This window comes from Pseudorasbora parva, unplaced genomic scaffold (assembly GCF_024679245.1).
Source record: "Pseudorasbora parva isolate DD20220531a unplaced genomic scaffold, ASM2467924v1 scaffold_33, whole genome shotgun sequence".
NCBI classification, from domain to species: domain Eukaryota; kingdom Metazoa; phylum Chordata; class Actinopteri; order Cypriniformes; family Gobionidae; genus Pseudorasbora; species Pseudorasbora parva.
The window spans coordinates 495,299-517,809 of record NW_027125104.1 but is presented as its reverse complement, the minus strand read 5'-3'; the positions used below and the strand labels follow the sequence as shown (position 1 = coordinate 517,809).

At 49.4% G+C, this 22,511-nt stretch overlaps 11 non-coding genes and 2 pseudogenes across 11 annotated transcripts; all 13 read right to left on the bottom strand.

The window, feature by feature from the left end:
- Nucleotides 1-822: 822 nt before the first annotated feature.
- LOC137067066 (U1 spliceosomal RNA) lies at nt 823-986 on the bottom strand. The gene has a single exon (XR_010902891.1). It is a non-coding gene; the product is annotated as a U1 spliceosomal RNA (small nuclear RNA).
- Nucleotides 987-1,454: 468 nt separating this feature from the next.
- Nucleotides 1,455-1,645, bottom strand: LOC137066598 (U2 spliceosomal RNA). The gene has a single exon (XR_010902504.1). It is a non-coding gene; the product is annotated as a U2 spliceosomal RNA (small nuclear RNA).
- Nucleotides 1,646-2,678: 1,033 nt separating this feature from the next.
- LOC137067064 (U1 spliceosomal RNA) lies at nt 2,679-2,842 on the bottom strand. The gene has a single exon (XR_010902889.1). It is a non-coding gene; the product is annotated as a U1 spliceosomal RNA (small nuclear RNA).
- Nucleotides 2,843-3,318: 476 nt separating this feature from the next.
- LOC137066891 (U2 spliceosomal RNA) lies at nt 3,319-3,493 on the bottom strand (annotated as a pseudogene).
- Nucleotides 3,494-10,042: 6,549 nt separating this feature from the next.
- LOC137067063 (U1 spliceosomal RNA) lies at nt 10,043-10,206 on the bottom strand. Its single transcript, XR_010902888.1, has one exon. It is a non-coding gene; the product is annotated as a U1 spliceosomal RNA (small nuclear RNA).
- A 468-nt stretch (nt 10,207-10,674) lies between these two features.
- On the bottom strand, nt 10,675-10,865 carry LOC137066597 (U2 spliceosomal RNA). Its single transcript, XR_010902503.1, has one exon. It is a non-coding gene; the product is annotated as a U2 spliceosomal RNA (small nuclear RNA).
- Nucleotides 10,866-11,898: 1,033 nt separating this feature from the next.
- Nucleotides 11,899-12,062, bottom strand: LOC137067062 (U1 spliceosomal RNA). Its single transcript, XR_010902887.1, has one exon. It is a non-coding gene; the product is annotated as a U1 spliceosomal RNA (small nuclear RNA).
- Nucleotides 12,063-12,506: 444 nt separating this feature from the next.
- Nucleotides 12,507-12,721, bottom strand: LOC137066930 (U2 spliceosomal RNA; annotated as a pseudogene).
- Nucleotides 12,722-18,573: 5,852 nt separating this feature from the next.
- On the bottom strand, nt 18,574-18,737 carry LOC137067349 (U1 spliceosomal RNA). Its single transcript, XR_010903148.1, has one exon. It is a non-coding gene; the product is annotated as a U1 spliceosomal RNA (small nuclear RNA).
- A 468-nt stretch (nt 18,738-19,205) lies between these two features.
- Nucleotides 19,206-19,396, bottom strand: LOC137066596 (U2 spliceosomal RNA). Its single transcript, XR_010902502.1, has one exon. It is a non-coding gene; the product is annotated as a U2 spliceosomal RNA (small nuclear RNA).
- A 1,033-nt stretch (nt 19,397-20,429) lies between these two features.
- LOC137067348 (U1 spliceosomal RNA) lies at nt 20,430-20,593 on the bottom strand. Its single transcript, XR_010903147.1, has one exon. It is a non-coding gene; the product is annotated as a U1 spliceosomal RNA (small nuclear RNA).
- Nucleotides 20,594-21,061: 468 nt separating this feature from the next.
- Nucleotides 21,062-21,252, bottom strand: LOC137066595 (U2 spliceosomal RNA). The gene has a single exon (XR_010902501.1). It is a non-coding gene; the product is annotated as a U2 spliceosomal RNA (small nuclear RNA).
- Nucleotides 21,253-22,285: 1,033 nt separating this feature from the next.
- On the bottom strand, nt 22,286-22,449 carry LOC137067061 (U1 spliceosomal RNA). The gene has a single exon (XR_010902886.1). It is a non-coding gene; the product is annotated as a U1 spliceosomal RNA (small nuclear RNA).
- Between the last annotated feature and the right edge of the window lie 62 nt (nt 22,450-22,511).

Below are 22,511 nucleotides of genomic sequence, written 5' to 3'. Positions count from 1 at the left end.
GCTCCCAAACCGCACGCCGCAGAACCAAGTGTCTTATATCATCGGAATCCTTGGCTCGAGCCGAGCGAGACGCATGCCTCGGATTCGAAGGTTGCGCTGGCGAAATTTTCGGGTATTTGGGATTTTGTGAAAAACCTACTTTTGCACACTAGTCCTAGGTCTTTTGCCCGATCTGGCCCAAACCAGTGCAGAAAGATTCTCTGGAGTCTGACTGTCCGTCCAGATCGGAAAAAAAGTGGGAATTTCGATTCAGCTTGGCGGCGGCAGGCCGAAACCTACGGGCTGGGCGAGGCGGGGTCTGCTAGAACGGCTATAGCTCTTGGACGGAACGAGACAATTTCACCCAAGCCGGTACACCCGTGCACGGGCTCAGTCTGGGGTCAGGCGAGAAAGGACGCGGTGAATGGCCACCTAGTGGCGCTTTAAAATGAAAAAGCAACAACATGAGAGCGGCTATAGGCGAACGTATGTCGCGTGCTTTTTCACAGCACGCGCACGAGACAGTCGTACCATACGACAGAAAACCTCCATCCGAACAACTTTGCCTTTGGGACCACTGCTGTCAATCAACTCGTCCGTTGAATATCAAAGTTTGTGGGAAAAACCACATTCGGCAAACCGGTCGCAGGTTTCGACAACCTCGATGAAAACAGACGCAGTTCAGTTCTCTGAACTCTCCGGGTCACTGGCTGACACAGCAGAAAGAGACAGAAACATAACAAAACTGGTGCAACTTCACCCTTTGGGGCAGTGGGCGGCGCCACAAGCGTCAAGAACCGCACGCTTTTTCCCTCCACGCTATCTGCTTTTAACCAGTGTGTACAGGGGAGAGCGCGAACGCAGTCCCCCACTACCATAAATTATGCAGTCGAGATTCCCACATTTGGGGAATTCGCAGGGGTCAGCACAACCGGAGTGCAATGGCCGAGCCTCGCCCTGGGTGAACCACCTTCCTGATCATGGTGTCTCCCCTGCCAGGTAAGTATGAGTTGCCTGGCCTCCAGGCAGAGGCGCCCTATCCCCCTTCGCCACCCTCAAACACGGTGACCTTCCCCTCCCCCAAGAAAAGGAAGGACGGGGCACCTTCCATTGCTTGACTGCTGCGTGCGTGCGTGCCTGACCTTGATTTGAATCAGGTGTCCCTAATCCATCCAACACAAACCCCCGATTCGACTCATCAGCTCGTTGGTAAAGACTCTCAAATAAGAGGGACATCAAAAAACGTGCTGTGACGGTGATGAGTCAGCCGGCCGGCAACCGACGCTTTTGTTCTTCTTTTTTCCCTATGCTCATATGACCGCAGCTTGCTGCTTTCTCTGTGGCACGGTCATCGTCAACGGTCACCTCATCGTCATTCTGTATGCGCTTCCTGCGTATTTCTGTATTCTCTGACAAAATTCCAGTGGTGTTGTTGGTTCTTCTATTAGTCACAACAATTCGCAGTCCCCAAAAAGGGGAAGCACACCGTTCCTGGAGGCACTGCAATACCAGGTCGATGCGTGGAGTGGACGGAGCAAGCCCCGGTTCCGGCTCCATGTGCCAAAAATCAATTTAATATGCAGTCCCCGGATAGGGGACGTATCAGATATTAAACTGATAAGAACAGATACTACACTTGATCTTAGCCAAAAGGCCGAGAAGCGATGACACAATGACGCAGCGGCAGGGGAGCCGGCAAAGGCGACGCCCATCTGGGAAGCGGTGAGGGGGGGGAGGGTTGGCAAAGGCCGTACGTCGTAGAGACCTGAAACTTTGAGGGATGGTACTAGCCACTCGCTCTACAACATCACCAAGGCTGGCCCCCCGATGGGCCCGGCGGTGGCGCTACAGCCACCGAAAGTACGAAATGGCTCGTAGCTCCCAAACCGCACGCCGCAGAACCAAGTGTCTTATATCATCGGAATCCTTGGCTCGAGCCGAGCGAGACGCATGCCTCGGATTCGAAGGTTGCGCTGGCGAAATTTTCGGGTATTTGGGATTTTGTGAAAAACCTACTTTTGCACACTAGTCCTAGGTCTTTTGCCCGATCTGGCCCAAACCAGTGCAGAAAGATTCTCTGGAGTCTGACTGTCCGTCCAGATCGGAAAAAAAGTGGGAATTTCGATTCAGCTTGGCGGCGGCAGGCCGAAACCTACGGGCTGGGCGAGGCGGGGTCTGCTAGAACGGCTATAGCTCTTGGACGGAACGAGACAATTTCACCCAAGCCGGTACACCCGTGCACGGGCTCAGTCTGGGGTCAGGCGAGAAAGGACGCGGTGAATGGCCACCTAGTGGCGCTTTAAAATGAAAAAGCAACAACATGAGAGCGGCTATAGGCGAACGTATGTCGCGTGCTTTTTCACAGCACGCGCACGAGACAGTCGTACCATACGACAGAAAACCTCCATCCGAACAACTTTGCCTTTGGGACCACTGCTGTCAATCAACTCGTCCGTTGAATATCAAAGTTTGTGGGAAAAACCACATTCGGCAAACCGGTCGCAGGTTTCGACAACCTCGATGAAAACAGACGCAGTTCAGTTCTCTGAACTCTCCGGGTCACTGGCTGACACAGCAGAAAGAGACAGAAACATAACAAAACTGGTGCAACTTCACCCTTTGGGGCAGTGGGCGGCGCCACAAGCGTCAAGAACCGCACGCTTTTTCCCTCCACGCTATCTGCTTTTAACCAGTGTGTACAGGGGAGAGCGCGAACGCAGTCCCCCACTACCATAAATTATGCAGTCGAGATTCCCACATTTGGGGAATTCGCAGGGGTCAGCACAACCGGAGTGCAATGGCCGAGCCTCGCCCTGGGTGAACCACCTTCCTGATCATGGTGTCTCCCCTGCCAGGTAAGTATGAGTTGCCTGGCCTCCAGGCAGAGGCGCCCTATCCCCCTTCGCCACCCTCAAACACGGTGACCTTCCCCTCCCCCAAGAAAAGGAAGGACGGGGCACCTTCCATTGCTTGACTGCTGCGTGCGTGCGTGCCTGACCTTGATTTGAATCAGGTGTCCCTAATCCATCCAACACAAACCCCCGATTCGACTCATCAGCTCGTTGGTAAAGACTCTCAAATAAGAGGGACATCAAAAAACGTGCTGTGACGGTGATGAGTCAGCCGGCCGGCAACCGACGCTTTTGTTCTTCTTTTTTCCCTATGCTCATATGACCGCAGCTTGCTGCTTTCTCTGTGGCACGGTCATCGTCAACGGTCACCTCATCGTCATTCTGTATGCGCTTCCTGCGTATTTCTGTATTCTCTGACAAAATTCCAGTGGTGTTTGTTTGTTGTTGGTTCTTCTATTAGTCACAACAATTCGCAGTCCCCAAAAAGGGGAAGCACACCGTTCCTGGAGGCACTGCAATACCAGGTCGATGCGTGGAGTGGACGGAGCAAGCCCCGGTTCCGGCTCCATGTGCCAAAAATCAATTTAATATGCAGTCCCCGGATAGGGGACGTATCAGATATTAAACTGATAAGAACAGATTTTTTTCTTTCGAAAAGTTTTATTGTTACATTTTTTCATATTGATTTCAATTCATTTTCATGTTTATGCCACACATTTCTTTCTTCTTTAAAAAATAAAATAAACATACATGGTTACATCCATTAAAACACAAGTCACTTTTTTGTTAAAATCAGTTGATGTGTTGTGTAAAAGTCCTTGTATGTCAGTGTGGTGTTAAAAGAGGAATAAAATGAATGAAAACAATAAATATATTCATGATAAAACAGACTAAAACGTGACAATTAAAACTTCGTCTCTTGTACAGGATCAAGGGTGAGCCCCTACAAAACATGTCCATTCACTCCAGTTCTCCAGAACAGGCTCAAGGCTCCTCGCTTCCAGAGCCCAGCGGAGATCCCCTCTCCTCCGGCCCGCTGGCCCGCTGTTCCCGTAGCCAGAGTGGTGAGGGTGCATCTACGGGCGGCCAAGGTCGGTGGTGGCCGGGACCTTCTCGTGTGGCCTCGGCCCCCCCATCCGAATAACGACGTGCGGCCCACCCTGCAGCGCTGATCTTATCCTCTGCTCGCTCGCGTGGAGGGGGACCGTCACGCGTTTCCCCACCAGCAGGTTTCTGGTGACCCAGATGGCATCCTTTATCAGGTTAAGGGTGAGCCAGAGCGATGCAAATTCTTGTGTTGTTAGGGCTTTTAGGCCCTGACCCACCCCTAGGATGGCGAGCTTGTAATCCACCTGGGCCCCACCCGCTGGCAGGCACGGGAAAAACAGGGGGCCGGCCCTGGCCCACAGGTCCCGCGCAGCACCGCACTCCCAGAGCAGATGGTAGACGGTCTCCGGGGATTTACACCCGGACCGTGGGCAGGTGGGATTTTTGGCCATGCCTCTGGAGTGCATAACCGCCCTGACCGGGAGGATCTCATGAGCCACCATCCACGCCAAGTCCTTAAGCCTGTTCTGGAGAGCTGGGTGGGCAACGTTCCTCCAAACTTCTTTGGCCTCACTTGGCGTGAGGCCTGGAACTGGGCTCACCTTTTCTCGATCCTGCACAAGAGAGATAAGAGACTTATGGTTAGTTAAAATCGTCACATCTTCTGTTTCTAAAAAGTATTTCTTTAAAAATGTCTTGATAAAAATATACTCTTTTGGCAAGTTAAAAGACACTGGGGTTTTTAAATCAGTAGGTAAAATCTTTAGGCTTCTTAGGTAGGACCCCATCCAGAAACGAGCCATGGCCGCTGTCTTATTCTCTCTGGATGGGGTCAGCGCGTATCCGATGTGGAGGGCGGTAAAGCGGCTACCTAAAAACAAGTGGGGGTCAGGGAGGCCTTTCCCACCATTTTCCTTTCTTTTTTTAAAGACCTCCCTTTTCAGTCGTTCCCACTTGGACCCCCACAGGAAATAAAATACCGCCCTCTCCAGGTTGGCCAGGAATCTTCTTGGGGGACTAAAAACAGAACAGACAAGTAAAATCAGTGGTAAAATTATGGCTTTAAAAATTAAAACCTTCCCTTCCATTGTCATCTGTCTTAGTCCCCAAAAACCCAGTCTTTGCCTAACTTTCCCTAAGATGTCAGTCCAGTTTCCCCGTCCTCCACCCTCTCTGTCAAATTTTACACCTAAAACTTTCAAATCGTTGTCTTTAAAAACCAGATCCAGTCCACCTGTGTCGACGTCCCCCCACGGCCCGAAGAGCTGGGCCTCGGACTTGTTCCTATTGAGCTTGGCGCCCGAGGCCCGACCGTACCAGTCAGTCAAGTCCAATGCTCTTCGTACCGATAAAAGGTCAGTCGCTAAAAGGGTTATGTCGTCCATATATAAAACGCAGGTTGCTGTCAGTCCACCAGTCCCTGGGACGTCCAGTCCTTTAATCCATTTATCCCTTCTCAAGATTTGTGCCAGTGGCTCAATACAGGCCACATACAGAAGGGGAGATAAAGGACACCCCTGACGGACACCGCTGTGGATATTTACAGCTTTGGACAAATGCCCGTTAACCAAAATCCTGCTAACCAGACCATTGTAAAGCAGTCCCACCCAGGCTATAAACCTCCCTGGAAACCCCATTTTCTCCAGTACCTTAAAGAGGAACTGGTGCGAGATGCGGTCAAATGCTTTTTCAAAATCTAAATTTAGGACTACTAGCCGAATATTTCTGTCTCTCGCATAACAGATAGCATCTCTGATCAGTACCAGGCTGTCCGTGATCTTCCTTCCGGGCACAGCACATGCTTGATCCAGGTGAATTACGTCCTCTAAAACAGTCGACATGCGCATGGATAAAATTTTGCTAAAAATCTTACAATCAAAGTTTAAAAGAGTAATGGGTCGCCAGTTTTTTAAGTCAGTCTTGTCACCTTTTTTTAGCAAGAGTGAAACTATCCCTATTCTAAAACTGTCAGGAAGTCTGTCCAGAGTCTCAAATTCCTTAAAAACAGTCAGTAATTCGTGTGCTAAAATATCCCAAAAAGTGGAGTAAAACTCTAGAGGAAGTCCATCTATTCCTGGGGACTTTCCTCGTTTAAAACTTTTAAGAGCTTTGTCCATCTCTAAAATGTTAAAATCTTGAGATAAAATAGCACATTTGTCTAATTTCTTTTCTAAAAACTCTAAAACTTCCTTTATCGCGTCATTGTGTACTTCTTTGGTATTGTATAATTGTTCATAAAATTCTTCAGTTTCTTTTAAAATCTCTTTTGTGCTGTGGGCTTCCCTCCCTCCACTTTTTAAAACAGTAATTGTCCCACCCTGTGAAATTATCTTTTTAAAAAAATACCTAGTACACTTTTCTCCTTCCTCTGTTTCCCTCTCCCTGCTCCTTAAAATGACACCTTTGCTTTGTATTTTGGATAAAACTGACATCTCATCTTTTACCATTTTAATATCTTCATTAAAATCAAACCCGTCATTTAAAAGATTAAAATACCTTTGTAGTCGTTTTTGCAGCCCCATCATGCGTCGTTTAAATCTATTCTTTTTGTCTCTGCCTGTCTTTCTAAAAAAAAGTCTTGTCCGTTCCTTCACCATCTCCCACCACTGTGCACGTGAGTCATAAAAGTCTTGGAGGGTCTGCCATTGGCTGAACTGCTCCCTATATTCTCTGACTACCTCCTCATCTTCTAAGAGGGAGCAGTTCAGCTTCCACAGACCTCCCCCTACTGTCACACCAGTGGGCAGTGAAAGAGTGCAAGATAGCATTAAGTGGTCTGAGAAGAAGAGTGGGGTCAATGTAGCATCGGTTGGCGGGAAATCTCTTGTAAATAGGTAGTCGATTCGAGAGGCTTTGGTGCCGTCACCACTGAACCAGGTGAAGCCCTCCTCTCTTTGATGCATTATTTTAAAACAGTCAACTAACCTAAAATCTCTAACTAAGCTTTGTAATAAAACCGATGTCTTATCAATCTTAAAATCATCTCCCACCCTCTTTCTGTCCTTCTTTGATAAAACACAGTTAAAATCCCCTGCTACCACTAAAGGAGCCCTACCTAGCATGTGGGGCTGCAGGTCTTCTAAAAACTCATACCTTTCATTTTTATCCGTAAAACCATATACATTTAAAACGTTAAAATCCTTACCTAAAAAAGTCAGATTTGCTAAAATTGCCCGCCCGTCCTTCACCACAGTGCTGCCCTTCACCAAGATATTCTTATTGTTAATTAAAATAGCAACACCATCATTTTTGTTAAAATTGGACCCGCTCCAAATGGAAGGTCCTGGGGTCCAGAGCTCCTCCCATTTCCTGTAATTTGGTAAAAACGGCAAACCACATTCTTGCAATAAAAACACATCTGACTTAAAATATTTTAAAAAGGATAAGACGCTCTGTGCTCGCATATTGCTCTTCACACTTCTCACATTAATTGTAGAGATAGTGAGAGCCATGAGCAGTATGGCTAAAAAGGTACAAGTCATTTAAAAGATAAAACAAGAGTGGACTACAAAGACAGAATTAAAATCATGTTACATCTTGTTGCACTTCTCTTTCCTTTTCCCCAGAAATACTGGAATCAGGAAGGCAAGTGCTTGGCGCCTCAGGAGCCACAGAGGGGAACTCTTGCCACTCCTTTGGCGACGATGTTCTTAGCTTTATGTGCAGAAAAGAGACTTCATTTGGAGATTCTGGGGGCCACATACGGTCTAGATCTTCCGAAGAGGAACTATCTAGCCGATGCGATGCCCTCAGCCTTTTCTCCTCTGTTTGAACCAGAGGAGATCTCGCAGACCTTTTCTGCACTTGAGCATTGGGGAGAGAACAATCAGTTCCACTCCCACTGTCCACAACACTCAGCTCCGGGACTGTTTCTAGGGAGGAAGCCGTTTCCTCCTCTTCCTCCTCCATTTTCTCTTTAATTTCTTCTTGAGGATTGGCTTCCTCCCCTCGTTCAACTGCTAAAATTGACTCCGCCCCTGTGGCCACCCCACTTCCTCCTTCCTGTCCAATCCCTGAGGCTGGCTGGGATATTGAATTTCCCGCCAAAACCTCAGGGCCCGCCTCCTCACTTGTTTGTACATTGGGTGGGGCGGCCATTTTGTTGTTTTTCAACTTGTTGGCAAAACTTTTAGGGCAATCTCTGTAGAGATGGGTTGATTCTCCACAGAGGTTACACTTTCTGCCATTTTGGCACTCTTCAAAGGTGTGTCCAATTTCTCTACACTTTCTGCATATTACTTCCTGACATGCCTCGGCGAGATGTCCAAGTTTGCCACATTTGCGGCAAAGCTTGGGCATCCCTTGGTAGTGGATGTAGCCTCTATTCTCGCCCAACACAATCATTGATGGTATTTGACTCAGACCATGGTAGCTGTTGGGATCTGCCCATTGTTTGATGGGCACTCTCCACGCACAGCTCCAGATACCGTCCTCATCTAAAACCTTGACTGGTGGTCCACGAATAGAGCAGTATCTTGCCAACCATACAACAATATCCTCTCCACTCACAGTTTCATTAAACATCCTGACAATCACCACTTTCAGTGAATTATCAGTTAGCTTTTCCACTGTGAACATGGAGAAATTGGCTTTACATGTTTCAAACCGAGACCAGAAAGTACTCAACAGAGAAGCAGATGTAAAACTCACATCAAAACCATGGTTCAGGGGCAGAGTCAATAAACAGTTTATGTCTGTAGCTTTAAAACCCAGAGTCTGTTGGATGTACTTCCTGGAAAAGTCCAGTCTGGACATGCCCTGGAGAGTACCATCCTCTTTTCTTTTAAATTTAAAACGCACACTGTGGTGCCTCCTCACGCCGGCACGAGCAGCCGACATGATGGAGGCACCAACAGCACGCTGCGGCTAAAATCAAGCAATAAAATAAGCAATAATTTAAATAAATAAACAAATAAATAAATAAATAATATAAAAACCTGCTTACCTTTAAAACCAAGTAGATTCCTCGAAGAACGAGTCGTCCCCTAAAAGCCGCTTGTCAATGTACCTCCTGAAGGCTGTATGTCCCGTGTGACAAGCAACACACGAGACAAAGGTCCAACAAGAGGCGATCGCTGTCTCTACCGTCAGACCAGACCACTTGATCTTAGCCAAAAGGCCGAGAAGCGATGACACAATGACGCAGCGGCAGGGGAGCCGGCAAAGGCGACGCCCATCTGGGAAGCGGTGAGGGGGGGGAGGGTTGGCAAAGGCCGTACGTCGTAGAGACCTGAAACTTTGAGGGATGGTACTAGCCACTCGCTCTACAACATCACCAAGGCTGGCCCCCCGATGGGCCCGGCGGTGGCGCTACAGCCACCGAAAGTACGAAATGGCTCGTAGCTCCCAAACCGCACGCCGCAGAACCAAGTGTCTTATATCATCGGAATCCTTGGCTCGAGCCGAGCGAGACGCATGCCTCGGATTCGAAGGTTGCGCTGGCGAAATTTTCGGGTATTTGGGATTTTGTGAAAAACCTACTTTTGCACACTAGTCCTAGGTCTTTTGCCCGATCTGGCCCAAACCAGTGCAGAAAGATTCTCTGGAGTCTGACTGTCCGTCCAGATCGGAAAAAAAGTGGGAATTTCGATTCAGCTTGGCGGCGGCAGGCCGAAACCTACGGGCTGGGCGAGGCGGGGTCTGCTAGAACGGCTATAGCTCTTGGACGGAACGAGACAATTTCACCCAAGCCGGTACACCCGTGCACGGGCTCAGTCTGGGGTCAGGCGAGAAAGGACGCGGTGAATGGCCACCTAGTGGCGCTTCAAAATGAAAAAGCAACAACATGAGAGCGGCTATAGGCGAACGTATGTCGCATGCTTTTTCACAGCACGCGCACGAGACAGTCGTACCATACGACAGAAAACCTCCATCCGAACAACTTTGCCTTTGGGACCACTGCTGTCAATCAACTCGTCCGTTGAATATCAAAGTTTGTGGGAAAAACCACATTCGGCAAACCGGTCGCAGGTTTCGACAACCTCGATGAAAACAGACGCAGTTCAGTTCTCTGAACTCTCCGGGTCACTGGCTGACACAGCAGAAAGAGACAGAAACATAACAAAACTGGTGCAACTTCACCCTTTGGGGCAGTGGGCGGCGCCACAAGCGTCAAGAACCGCACGCTTTTTCCCTCCACGCTATCTGCTTTTAACCAGTGTGTACAGGGGAGAGCGCGAACGCAGTCCCCCACTACCATAAATTATGCAGTCGAGATTCCCACATTTGGGGAATTCGCAGGGGTCAGCACAACCGGAGTGCAATGGCCGAGCCTCGCCCTGGGTGAACCACCTTCCTGATCATGGTGTCTCCCCTGCCAGGTAAGTATGAGTTGCCTGGCCTCCAGGCAGAGGCGCCCTATCCCCCTTCGCCACCCTCAAACACGGTGACCTTCCCCTCCCCCAAGAAAAGGAAGGACGGGGCACCTTCCATTGCTTGACTGCTGCGTGCGTGCGTGCCTGACCTTGATTTGAATCAGGTGTCCCTAATCCATCCAACACAAACCCCCGATTCGACTCATCAGCTCGTTGGTAAAGACTCTCAAATAAGAGGGACATCAAAAAACGTGCTGTGACGGTGATGAGTCAGCCGGCCGGCAACCGACGCTTTTGTTCTTCTTTTTTCCCTATGCTCATATGACCGCAGCTTGCTGCTTTCTCTGTGGCACGGTCATCGTCAACGGTCACCTCATCGTCATTCTGTATGCGCTTCCTGCGTATTTCTGTATTCTCTGACAAAATTCCAGTGGTGTTGTTGGTTCTTCTATTAGTCACAACAATTCGCAGTCCCCAAAAAGGGGAAGCACACCGTTCCTGGAGGCACTGCAATACCAGGTCGATGCGTGGAGTGGACGGAGCAAGCCCCGGTTCCGGCTCCATGTGCCAAAAATCAATTTAATATGCAGTCCCCGGATAGGGGACGTATCAGATATTAAACTGATAAGAACAGATACTACACTTGATCTTAGCCAAAAGGCCGAGAAGCGATGACACAATGACGCAGCGGCAGGGGAGCCGGCAAAGGCGACGCCCATCTGGGAAGCGGTGAGGGGGGGGAGGGTTGGCAAAGGCCGTACGTCGTAGAGACCTGAAACTTTGAGGGATGGTACTAGCCACTCGCTCTACAACATCACCAAGGCTGGCCCCCCGATGGGCCCGGCGGTGGCGCTACAGCCACCGAAAGTACGAAATGGCTCGTAGCTCCCAAACCGCACGCCGCAGAACCAAGTGTCTTATATCATCGGAATCCTTGGCTCGAGCCGAGCGAGACGCATGCCTCGGATTCGAAGGTTGCGCTGGCGAAATTTTCGGGTATTTGGGATTTTGTGAAAAACCTACTTTTGCACACTAGTCCTAGGTCTTTTGCCCGATCTGGCCCAAACCAGTGCAGAAAGATTCTCTGGAGTCTGACTGTCTGTCCAGATCGGAAAAAAAGTGGGAATTTCGATTCAGCTTGGCGGCGGCAGGCCGAAACCTACGGGCTGGGCGAGGCGGGGTCTGCTAGAACGGCTATAGCTCTTGGACGGAACGAGACAATTTCACCCAAGCCGGTACACCCGTGCACGGGCTCAGTCTGGGGTCAGGCGAGAAAGGACGCGGTGAATGGCCACCTAGTGGCGCTTTAAAATGAAAAAGCAACAACATGAGAGCGGCTATAGGCGAACGTATGTCGCGTGCTTTTTCACAGCACGCGCACGAGACAGTCGTACCATACGACAGAAAACCTCCATCCGAACAACTTTGCCTTTGGGACCACTGCTGTCAATCAACTCGTCCGTTGAATATCAAAGTTTGTGGGAAAAACCACATTCGGCAAACCGGTCGCAGGTTTCGACAACCTCGATGAAAACAGACGCAGTTCAGTTCTCTGAACTCTCCGGGTCACTGGCTGACACAGCAGAAAGAGACAGAAACATAACAAAACTGGTGCAACTTCACCCTTTGGGGCAGTGGGCGGCGCCACAAGCGTCAAGAACCGCACGCTTTTTCCCTCCACGCTATCTGCTTTTAACCAGTGTGTACAGGGGAGAGCGCGAACGCAGTCCCCCACTACCATAAATTATGCAGTCGAGATTCCCACATTTGGGGAATTCGCAGGGGTCAGCACAACCGGAGTGCAATGGCCGAGCCTCGCCCTGGGTGAACCACCTTCCTGATCATGGTGTCTCCCCTGCCAGGTAAGTATGAGTTGCCTGGCCTCCAGGCAGAGGCGCCCTATCCCCCTTCGCCATCCTCAAACACGGTGACCTTCCCCTCCCCCAAGAAAAGGAAGGACGGGGCACCTTCCATTGCTTGACTGCTGCGTGCGTGCGTGCCTGACCTTGATTTGAATCAGGTGTCCCTAATCCATCCAACACAAACCCCTGATTCGACTCATCAGCTCGTTGGTAAAGACTCTCAAATAAGAGGGACATCAAAAAACGTGCTGTGACGGTGATGAGTCAGCCGGCCGGCAACCGACGCTTTTGTTCTTCTTTTTTCCCTATGCTCATATGACCGCAGCTTGCTGCTTTCTCTGTGGCACGGTCATCGTCAACGGTCACCTCATCGTCATTCTGTATGCGCTTCCTGCGTATTTCTGTATTCTCTGACAAAATTCCAGTGGTGTTGTTGGTTCTTCTATTAGTCACAACAATTCGCAGTCCCCAAAAAGGCACTGCAATACCAGGTCGATGCGTGGAGTGGACGGAGCAAGCCCCGGTTCCGGCTCCATGTGCCAAAAATCAATTTAATATGCAGTCCCCGGATAGGGGACGTATCAGATATTAAACTGATAAGAACAGATTTTTTTTTATTTTTTTTTTTTTTTTTTTTTTTTTATTCACATACAACTCAAAATTACATACACATATTATCTCATCTCATTCTCTTTCCATTCGTCATCATATAACCCAAACAACCCTTTCCACCTCTCTTTAGCTGCATGTTTCCCCCATCTTTGTATATCCCACCTAATCCTTGCCCTTACTTCATACTCCACTCCCCGTATTACCCCTTCTTCTGACCTTTTCCCTTTCCCCCTACATATTCCCTGTCTTTCCTCCCAAAGTCCTTTTTTGACCAAACTTATTATTAACCACAGCATATAAGCCACTTTCCCTTCCCCCTTCTTACTTCTTATTCCACCGATTACATTCTCCCCCGACACCTTAAAATTTCCTGAGATCACCCCTAACACCCTCTTTCCCCTCCCCCACACCCTCTGTGCAAACCCACACTCCCAAAAAGTATGTTTTATTGTCTCTTCTTCCCAACACCCCTCCCTTGGGCACTTTCCATCTTTTGCTATACCGTGCCTATACATGATCTCTTTTACGGGCAAACGCCTCAAAAAACACAACCAATTAAGATCTTTTAAGTCATTATCAAGATTTTTGGGTTGAATATTCAACCACACCTCCCTTGAGACCCCCACCCGAACTACACTAGACACCCTCTCCCTTACCTTTCCATACAACATCCTCTGGTCCAAACACACTGTTATCTCCTTACTCTCAGGATATTTACTCATCCATTTAACTGCATGCCTATAATGCCACGGCTGCGTTTCCGACCTTGGACCCTCATTGGACCACCTCATCACGTGCCTTGCTTGATAAGAAAAAAATAACCTAAGAAAAAACCAAGACGGATGCTCAGCAGTCCCCGCTAACTGGGCCAAGATTGAAGACACAAAAAAACAATCAAGCTTTAAAGGAACATGAGGTACATCCCGCCCTCCTTCCTTAATCGAATTAAACATTTCAGTTCTTTTTACATATTCATATCTTCCTCCCCAGACAAACGTAAATATTAACCTTATTACTGACTTCCTCATACTAGCCGGCAAAGGATAAATGACAGCCAAGTACTGAAACACTGACAACACCTCTATCTTCAGTACCAAAACTTTCCCCCACAATGTCAATCTTCGCCCTTTCCACCTTGCTAGCCTCTTCTGCACCGAAACAATGCGCTCTTCCCAATTCAGAGTAGCTGAGCCTTCATTCTGAAATCTTATACCCAAAATTTTTAAAGGCCCCTCACACACCTGCAACCCCCCAATTCCATTCCGTCTTTGCCTAAACTTCCCAAAAAACTTAACAGCTGATTTTGAAATATTTAGACTAGCCCCAGATGCTAAGGAAAACTCCTCAAACAAATGCAATGCCCTCTCAAGACACTTGTCTGAATCCAACAGTAGTGTAGTATCATCTGCGTACTGCGATAGTTTCACTACCGCCCCCTTACCTCCTGGTACCCGCAGACCTTTTATTCTGCCATCTCGCCTTATCGCCTGAGCCAATGGCTCCATATAGAGAACAAAAAGTAAAGGAGAGAGAGGACACCCCTGTCTCACTCCCTCCCACACATCAAAGCTCTGTCCTAATGCCCCGTTCACCTGCACCAAACACCTAGCCCCAGTATACAGCGTTCTAATCCACCCTATATATCCCTCACCCAAACCCATCCTCTCCATTACCTTAAACAGAAACCATCTATTCACCCTATCAAAGGCTTTAGCCTGATCTAAGCTAACCACCATCAATGGTAACTCCCTATCCTCCACCCATGCTATAACATCCCTGATCAGCTGAAGATTCCACTTAATGCTGCGACCCTCAACTCCACATGTTTGATCAACATGCACCACATGGGGAAGGGCTTTCCTCAATCTGTCTGCCAACACCTTTGCTATAATCTTATAGTCCACTGTAAGCATTGTGAGCGGCCTATAATTTGTTATGTCCGACCTTTCGCCTTTTTTATATAGAAGAGTTATCACTCCAGTTGCCATTGAACCACTCATACTTTTATTTTCTAACACTTCCCGCACCACCTCCATCAAATGAGGACCTAAAATATTGAAAAACCTAACATAAAATTCAACTGGTAGGCCATCAATCCCTGGCACCTTACCTTTACTCATCCTTCTCAATGCTCCTTCCACCTCTTCCAATGTTATTGGAGAATTTAACTCAGCCCCAACCTCATCAGGGACTACGCTAGACAGGAAATTAACAAAAAAATCACTTTTCTCCTTTACTATCTCTCTTTTACTGAAAAATTGTTGAAAATACTGACCCACATATTCAGTTATCTCTTCGGTTTTCCCCAGAATCTCCCCTTCCTTATCCTTTAACTCAACAATTATTTGCTTCTCTTTTTGATCCCTTACTGACCTAAAAAACCCAGCATTACACGCCTCCCCATTCTCCCTTGTCTCATGTCTCCTTTTCAACAAAAACCGTTTAGCTTGATCTTCATACAAACCCTTTATCTGTCTCTTCAGCAAGTTAACCCTATCCCAGTCAAAAGTGCCCCCAACATTATACTCTTCAAATATCAACTCTAAATCTCTCTGCAACTTCCCTGCTTGCCTCCTAAAATTGCTCATTCTTCTCTTACAGTACTTAACAATCCACTCCTTTGAACGATTTTTAACCATTTCCCACCACCCCACCACATCATCATACATGACCTTTAACCCCTCTAACCCCTTGAAAAAACATACATACTCTTCACAGAACTGCCTTTCCCTCAAAATCTCTATATTCATTCTCCAGTACCCTTTACCAAACTTCACATTTTGCCCCTTAACTACAAACCAAACCAAATCATGATCAGAAAAAAACACAGGCTTCACTCCCCCTCCTTCCAAAACCAAACCTTTTGAAAAAAACACATAATCTAGCCTCTTTTCCACCCCCCTCGAGTTCCTCCACGTTGACATACAAACTTTTGGATTCACTCCCTGCCCCCCATCCACCAACCCATGCCCCTGCAAAACCCCTTCTAACACCATCAAACTACTATCCCCTTTGTCTCCTAACTGCAAATTAAAATCCCCTCCCATTATAATCTGTTTATTTGTTGCACAGACTGTTAACAACATTTCAAAAATATCTTTCCTCTCTTCCACTGTTTGTGGAGCATAAACTGAGAGTAATCTATATTCCCCCCCTCTCCACCTTACATCAGCCCCAATCACTCTCCCTTGTGAAACCGTAAAATAACTTCTGACTTCCAACTCTTTACCCCGAAACAAGATCCCCACTCCTGAGGAATAAACCCCTCCCACACTCCATACTGCTCCTCCCCTCCCCCATTCTTCTGTAAATTTCCTTGCATCTTGTGAACTTTTCAAATGAACCTCCTGCAAAAAAAGAATATCACATCTGCAATTTTCCAAAAAAGAAAAAACCGCTCTTCGCTTCACATTGTCTCTTAAACCTCTTACATTTATAGACCCCACAGTCAATTCGTCATTGCTCACCACTTATTCAGTCCTTAATGTCCCTTCCATCCCTCGATCCTCCAGTGGTCCCAGTGGTCCTGTGGTCCCAGTCTCAGTCCCCACCAGATCTGACCAGCATATGGGCGACACACTGAGACCAACCCCATCATCCTTCGGTTCTTCATTGTCACTACCACCCTTTCCCTGTGACAACTGAAATAAGGGTCTAGCATTGTCCATCTCGAGCCCCTCTTGACTGTCGGTAGATAGTGAATCCTCAGAACAACTCAAACTCTGCCTCGTCTCGGCTCTCACCCTCTTGCCTGGTCTCGCCTTTTCCTTCTCGGCTTTCCTGATCCGCTGACTTCCATCCCCTCTTGATCCATCCGGGTCACTTTGTCTCTCCACTTCCATCTCATCTTCCACATCCCCTGTGTACAACTCGGTGACCTTAAACTGTTCCCCATTTAACGCTTCTAAGAAAGCATCCATCACATCTTCCACTTTCTCTGCTTCTGCCTCGCTTCCTCCCTCCTTTACCACCTCAAACACCACCTTCTCTTTTATTTCTTGCTCCATTGTCTCCTGTTGGACCTCCTCCCCGTTCTTCTCCTCTGCCACTGTTTCCTCCACTCTCCTTCCTCCTCGATTCAGCTTGCGCCCTTCCTTACATTCCTTCATCAAATGTCCTAATGAGCCACAGCTGTGACATGACTTAGGAATACTGCACTCTTTTGCTGTGTGTCCCATCTTAGAACACCGCCAACATCTTTCTTCTCCACACCTGCCATCACTATGGCCATACCGTCTGCACCTTCTACAAAAAGGAGGCTGTCTTGAATAGAAAAGATATCCCTTGTCCGCTCCTATGTTGAAAAAAGCAGGAGGGTGCATGACCCCCTCAAACCCATCCTCATCCGATTTTAGGAGAACTTGGAACTGCCTTTTCCCAGTCCATAACCCCACATTGTCCTTTATGTATCTTGCAGGTGTGAGAACTTCAGCATATTTTCCCAAAAAAGCCACCAACGCTTCATCTGTGACGTATGGGTTAAACATATGAAGAGTGATGACCCTGAAGTTAGGTCTGTCCAGACTTATCACCTCGAATTTCCCCATCAAGCCCACCTTGTCACACTTCCCAAACTTTTCCAACACCTCTTTGTATAATTCCACCGTGTTCAAAGTTAGGTCAAAACACTTCTCTTGTCTGTTGGTCTGTAGACAGTACACCTCTTCCACTTTCAACTTCAGCTTGTCCAGAAGAACTACCCGTGCAAACACATCTCTTTCCATCATCTCCACCCCCGGCGTCTTCATTTGGAAACGTAGAGTATTTCTCAGTCCCGCCCTTGGAACTGAGTACCCAGCTACACCAGCCATCATAACTTCTCAAAAGATCAAAGAAATCACGACTTGATCTTAGCCAAAAGGCCGAGAAGCGATGACACAATGACGCAGCGGCAGGGGAGCCGGCAAAGGCGACGCCCATCTGGGAAGCGGTGAGGGGGGGGAGGGTTGGCAAAGGCCGTACGTCGTAGAGACCTGAAACTTTGAGGGATGGTACTAGCCACTCGCTCTACAACATCACCAAGGCTGGCCCCCCGATGGGCCCGGCGGTGGCGCTACAGCCACCGAAAGTACGAAATGGCTCGTAGCTCCCAAACCGCACGCCGCAGAACCAAGTGTCTTATATCATCGGAATCCTTGGCTCGAGCCGAGCGAGACGCATGCCTCGGATTCGAAGGTTGCGCTGGCGAAATTTTCGGGTATTTGGGATTTTGTGAAAAACCTACTTTTGCACACTAGTCCTAGGTCTTTTGCCCGATCTGGCCCAAACCAGTGCAGAAAGATTCTCTGGAGTCTGACTGTCCGTCCAGATCGGAAAAAAAGTGGGAATTTCGATTCAGCTTGGCGGCGGCAGGCCGAAACCTACGGGCTGGGCGAGGCGGGGTCTGCTAGAACGGCTATAGCTCTTGGACGGAACGAGACAATTTCACCCAAGCCGGTACACCCGTGCACGGGCTCAGTCTGGGGTCAGGCGAGAAAGGACGCGGTGAATGGCCACCTAGTGGCGCTTTAAAATGAAAAAGCAACAACATGAGAGCGGCTATAGGCGAACGTATGTCGCGTGCTTTTTCACAGCACGCGCACGAGACAGTCGTACCATACGACAGAAAACCTCCATCCGAACAACTTTGCCTTTGGGACCACTGCTGTCAATCAACTCGTCCGTTGAATATCAAAGTTTGTGGGAAAAACCACATTCGGCAAACCGGTCGCAGGTTTCGACAACCTCGATGAAAACAGACGCAGTTCAGTTCTCTGAACTCTCCGGGTCACTGGCTGACACAGCAGAAAGAGACAGAAACATAACAAAACTGGTGCAACTTCACCCTTTGGGGCAGTGGGCGGCGCCACAAGCGTCAAGAACCGCACGCTTTTTCCCTCCACGCTATCTGCTTTTAACCAGTGTGTACAGGGGAGAGCGCGAACGCAGTCCCCCACTACCATAAATTATGCAGTCGAGATTCCCACATTTGGGGAATTCGCAGGGGTCAGCACAACCGGAGTGCAATGGCCGAGCCTCGCCCTGGGTGACCCACCTTCCTGATCATGGTGTCTCCCCTGCCAGGTAAGTATGAGTTGCCTGGCCTCCAGGCAGAGGCGCCCTATCCCCCTTCGCCATCCTCAAACACGGTGACCTTCCCCTCCCCCAAGAAAAGGAAGGACGGGGCACCTTCCATTGCTTGACTGCTGCGTGCGTGCGTGCCTGACCTTGATTTGAATCAGGTGTCCCTAATCCATCCAACACAAACCCCCGATTCGACTCATCAGCTCGTTGGTAAAGACTCTCAAATAAGAGGGACATCAAAAAACGTGCTGTGACGGTGATGAGTCAGCCGGCCGGCAACCGACGCTTTTGTTCTTCTTTTTTCCCTATGCTCATATGACCGCAGCTTGCTGCTTTCTCTGTGGCACGGTCATCGTCAACGGTCACCTCATCGTCATTCTGTATGCGCTTCCTGCGTATTTCTGTATTCTCTGACAAAAGTCCAGTGGTGTTGTTGGTTCTTCTATTAGTCACAACAATTCGCAGGCCCCAAAAAGGGGAAGCACACCGTTCCTGGAGGCACTGCAATACCAGGTCGATGCGTGGAGTGGACGGAGCAAGCCCCGGTTCCGGCTCCATGTGCCAAAAATCAATTTAATATGCAGTCCCCGGATAGGGGACGTATCAGATATTAAACTGATAAGAACAGATACTACACTTGATCTTAGCCAAAAGGCCGAGAAGCGATGACACAATGACGCAGCGGCAGGGGAGCCGGCAAAGGCGACGCCCATCTGGGAAGCGGTGAGGGGGGGGAGGGTTGGCAAAGGCCGTACGTCGTAGAGACCTGAAACTTTGAGGGATGGCACTAGCCACTCGCTCTACAACATCACCAAGGCTGGCCCCCCGATGGGCCCGGCGGTGGCGCTACAGCCACCGAAAGTACGAAATGGCTCGTAGCTCCCAAACCGCACGCCGCAGAACCAAGTGTCTTATATCATCGGAATCCTTGGCTCGAGCCGAGCGAGACGCATGCCTCGGATTCGAAGGTTGCGCTGGCGAAATTTTCGGGTATTTGGGATTTTGTGAAAAACCTACTTTTGCACACTAGTCCTAGGTCTTTTGCCCGATCTGGCCCAAACCAGTGCAGAAAGATTCTCTGGAGTCTGACTGTCCGTCCAGATCGGAAAAAAAGTGGGAATTTCGATTCAGCTTGGCGGCGGCAGGCCGAAACCTACGGGCTGGGCGAGGCGGGGTCTGCTAGAACGGCTATAGCTCTTGGACGGAACGAGACAATTTCACCCAAGCCGGTACACCCGTGCACGGGCTCAGTCTGGGGTCAGGCGAGAAAGGACGCGGTGAATGGCCACCTAGTGGCGCTTTAAAATGAAAAAGCAACAACATGAGAGCGGCTATAGGCGAACGTATGTCGCGTGCTTTTTCACAGCACGCGCACGAGACAGTCGTACCATACGACAGAAAACCTCCATCCGAACAACTTTGCCTTTGGGACCACTGCTGTCAATCAACTCGTCCGTTGAATATCAAAGTTTGTGGGAAAAACCACATTCGGCAAACCGGTCGCAGGTTTCGACAACCTCGATGAAAACAGACGCAGTTCAGTTCTCTGAACTCTCCGGGTCACTGGCTGACACAGCAGAAAGAGACAGAAACATAACAAAACTGGTGCAACTTCACCCTTTGGGGCAGTGGGCGGCGCCACAAGCGTCAAGAACCGCACGCTTTTTCCCTCCACGCTATCTGCTTTTAACCAGTGTGTACAGGGGAGAGCGCGAACGCAGTCCCCCACTACCATAAATTATGCAGTCGAGATTCCCACATTTGGGGAATTCGCAGGGGTCAGCACAACCGGAGTGCAATGGCCGAGCCTCGCCCTGGGTGACCCACCTTCCTGATCATGGTGTCTCCCCTGCCAGGTAAGTATGAGTTGCCTGGCCTCCAGGCAGAGGCGCCCTATCCCCCTTCGCCATCCTCAAACACGGTGACCTTCCCCTCCCCCAAGAAAAGGAAGGACGGGGCACCTTCCATTGCTTGACTGCTGCGTGCGTGCGTGCCTGACCTTGATTTGAATCAGGTGTCCCTAATCCATCCAACACAAACCCCCGATTCGACTCATCAGCTCGTTGGTAAAGACTCTCAAATAAGAGGGACATCAAAAAACGTGCTGTGACGGTGATGAGTCAGCCGGCCGGCAACCGACGCTTTTGTTCTTCTTTTTTCCCTATGCTCATATGACCGCAGCTTGCTGCTTTCTCTGTGGCACGGTCATCGTCAACGGTCACCTCATCGTCATTCTGTATGCGCTTCCTGCGTATTTCTGTATTCTCTGACAAAAGTCCAGTGGTGTTGTTGGTTCTTCTATTAGTCACAACAATTCGCAGGCCCCAAAAAGGGGAAGCACACCGTTCCTGGAGGCACTGCAATACCAGGTCGATGCGTGGAGTGGACGGAGCAAGCCCCGGTTCCGGCTCCATGTGCCAAAAATCAATTTAATATGCAGTCCCCGGATAGGGGACGTATCAGATATTAAACTGATAAGAACAGATACTACACTTGATCTTAGCCAAAAGGCCGAGAAGCGATGACACAATGACGCAGCGGCAGGGGAGCCGGCAAAGGCGACGCCCATCTGGGAAGCGGTGAGGGGGGGGAGGGTTGGCAAAGGCCGTACGTCGTAGAGACCTGAAACTTTGAGGGATGGCACTAGCCACTCGCTCTACAACATCACCAAGGCTGGCCCCCCGATGGGCCCGGCGGTGGCGCTACAGCCACCGAAAGTACGAAATGGCTCGTAGCTCCCAAACCGCACGCCGCAGAACCAAGTGTCTTATATCATCGGAATCCTTGGCTCGAGCCGAGCGAGACGCATGCCTCGGATTCGAAGGTTGCGCTGGCGAAATTTTCGGGTATTTGGGATTTTGTGAAAAACCTACTTTTGCACACTAGTCCTAGGTCTTTTGCCCGATCTGGCCCAAACCAGTGCAGAAAGATTCTCTGGAGTCTGACTGTCCGTCCAGATCGGAAAAAAAGTGGGAATTTCGATTCAGCTTGGCGGCGGCAGGCCGAAACCTACGGGCTGGGCGAGGCGGGGTCTGCTAGAACGGCTATAGCTCTTGGACGGAACGAGACAATTTCACCCAAGCCGGTACACCCGTGCACGGGCTCAGTCTGGGGTCAGGCGAGAAAGGACGCGGTGAATGGCCACCTAGTGGCGCTTTAAAATGAAAAAGCAACAACATGAGAGCGGCTATAGGCGAACGTATGTCGCGTGCTTTTTCACAGCACGCGCACGAGACAGTCGTACCATACGACAGAAAACCTCCATCCGAACAACTTTGCCTTTGGGACCACTGCTGTCAATCAACTCGTCCGTTGAATATCAAAGTTTGTGGGAAAAACCACATTCGGCAAACCGGTCGCAGGTTTCGACAACCTCGATGAAAACAGACGCAGTTCAGTTCTCTGAACTCTCCGGGTCACTGGCTGACACAGCAGAAAGAGACAGAAACATAACAAAACTGGTGCAACTTCACCCTTTGGGGCAGTGGGCGGCGCCACAAGCGCCAAGAACCGCACGCTTTTTCCCTCCACGCTATCTGCTTTTAACCAGTGTGTACAGGGGAGAGCGCGAACGCAGTCCCCCACTACCATAAATTATGCAGTCGAGATTCCCACATTTGGGGAATTCGCAGGGGTCAGCACAACCGGAGTGCAATGGCCGAGCCTCGCCCTGGGTGAACCACCTTCCTGATCATGGTGTCTCCCCTGCCAGGTAAGTATGAGTTGCCTGGCCTCCAGGCAGAGGCGCCCTATCCCCCTTCGCCATCCTCAAACACGGTGAC